Consider the following 2728-nt stretch of genomic DNA (forward strand, 5'->3'; position numbering starts at 1 on the left):
CAGAGCATCATTAAAATGCTTCAAAATATGTTAAACTTCTTTAAGATCTCCTAGTTTTTGTGTGCAAAAACAGTAGTCACACACACACACACACACACACACACACACACACGAGCACACAGGGTCCTCAACCTGTTTTCTGGCTCATCAACAGCAGAAACAGTACTTTGTTGGACTAAATTCCATTTCTTTTGCAATTTTTTATTTGGTGGCATGAAGTTCATCATCAGTCCCAAGGTTTTTGTTTTATTCTTTATGTTGGCCCTCTATCAATTTATACTGTTTTGTTTGTTTTAACCTGGGGGTTATTTAAATGTATTGTGTAATAAATTCCTGGCACATCTGATATCTGTATTTTGCCTACTGGTTTAGATTTTTTTAATTAATAATATCCTGTTTAATGTTTTTGAATTTCTATTGTCTGCCTCCAAACTAGGGCAGTACAACTTTGGTGTTTGACTTGTGAATGCTTTTTTTCCCCCGAACTATTCTTCTTTTGCTTGATCATAAAATTTCTTTTGATTCCTAATTATAAAGTCATAGAATCATGGATTGGGAAGGGACTCTTAAGGTTACCATGTTTCAGAGGGAATTTAAGCATACCCACTGATGTTGCACTTCTTTGAATCCCATCTTTTCCAGGAATTCTATCTGTGCTTCTAGCATAATCCTCATCAGTAAAGTCAACATTACTTCTCACTGTTGCTTTGCTTCTCTTCCCTGCTGTTTCCTCCTCGAAACTTTCTAGCATTGAAAAATGGTTTATTTCTAGCATCCTGGAAATTTAGGCAATTCCTGTTGGTGACAGTAATTAGCAAAAGAGGAATATGATGTTTCAGAAAAGAAAATTGATGTCAATGGTAGTGTTGTTTTTTTTTAATGAAGCCATGAAAAAGATAAAGGAGAGAGTACACTGCTAGAAATGTGTAAGAGACTGCCGAGTCAAACCTCAAAAAGGCAAGAGGCAGAACCTGAGAAAATGTAAGGAAGGTAACACCTACATCACCCTAGTCATAAATTTCTAACAATGCCAGCATTTGAAGTGAGATAGCAAGGTCATTGATATATTTGTTATTTTCAAAGGTAAAATTAGTTTTATAAAATAAAAGAAAACCATATAAAATAGTTTTACAGTGCATTTCTATACAGTGCCTAGAGGAAATCCTTGAAAGATTCTAGTGCATGGAAGGATAAATGGAAATCATTTCTTTAAAAAACTGTTTCATTGAATCTAAACCTATTAACACAAACCTTCATATTCACATGATTTCAGTCATCCAGTCCTGTTTTTTTCTCTATAATATATTTATTTTCCCTTCAGTTCTCAATCCATAGTCATTTTCAAGGACCTTATTTTTTATGTTGGGAGAGATTATATAGAATTAAAATAATAAATTAACTTCCAATCCATTTACTGGGTTCCAATCTAAATAGGCCATTAATTGTCTGTCAATGGACCTATTGGATAAGAAGAGTAAAGTAGAATTTATTATTGCCAGAATGTTAATAATGTTTTTGTAGTATATTTGGCAAAATATTGTACTTAATTCTTTGTTTCCAAAAAGGTCAGTTCTTACGGTGTTTGCTGATTTTTAGTGTACCCAAATCACTCACTGGTATTCCCTAAATAATAGATACAATTAAGGTGGTCTGTCAGAACCAAATGGATTACTTATTCCAGTTGAAGAGCTACCCCATCCATGTCAGATGGATATTTTTAGAGAATGCTGGTGGAGAAAAAAGAAAGAAAGAAAAGATTGCTTCTTTTTCTTTCTCTGATGAAAATACATCATTTACTATTAATTGGTAATTTTCAACTTTCATAGAGAGAACTTCAGGTGCTTTGGACTTTAAAAATATTTTTTACTGAACCAGATCATTTGAACAAGTTTCAAGAGGTCTAAAGACAAAACTTAATGTGTTTGACAGATTTAGAATTACCACTGGTGCTTTGTATTTGAATTCAGTTTAGGCATACACAATAAGGGACTGTTATGCTGTTTACCTAAATAAATAAATAAGTAAATAAGTAAATAAATGCATCAATACATCAATAAATAAATACATACATACATACATACATAAATAGGCCAAGATGGCAGAGGAATAAGTAAAGCTACACTAACCTCCCCCCAGCACCAGTGTGGAATTACAACTAAATTGTAGAAAAATCATCCTGAATAGCCAACTGAACACTAGCTGAAGAGAAGCCTTATAACCACGGACAGGCAGAAGAACTCACATCATTGAGGCTGGTTAGAAATGCATAGAGGTATGAGAGGGCTGGTTGGGCTCCCATTTGGCAGCTGAAGTCCTGGAGGGATATTTCAGTGGCTGGGGGATATTCCTCCTGAGAAGTGTGGTGTCTTAAACTCCAGTCTGGGCTCCCCAGTGCTATAGCACTGATCCAGGAAAGGAACCCAAATAACACATATCTGTGAAAAGCAGTGGGATTTCTATCTGCCAGAAAGAGGTGGCTGGAGACACAGAGCACCTCTATCTCAAAGGATCCACCCACAAAATTCCATTTGTGGCCATTTACCCAGGGCTCCAACAGAGGGAGGGCAGAGTGGACTAGACATGCTTGAGAAGAGTGGGGCTGGTGGCTCTGGGGAGAAAACCAAATTGTCAGCCACCAGAATCCCTGCTCTGAGTCATTCCCCATACTACAGAGCCCATCTTTCTCAGGCAAAGCACTGTCTCCAAATGGCAACAATCCAAGGGGAAG

Source organism: Sturnira hondurensis, unplaced genomic scaffold, assembly GCF_014824575.4.
Source record: "Sturnira hondurensis isolate 20B ecotype Veracruz unplaced genomic scaffold, ASM1482457v3 Scaffold0019428, whole genome shotgun sequence".
NCBI classification, from domain to species: domain Eukaryota; kingdom Metazoa; phylum Chordata; class Mammalia; order Chiroptera; family Phyllostomidae; genus Sturnira; species Sturnira hondurensis.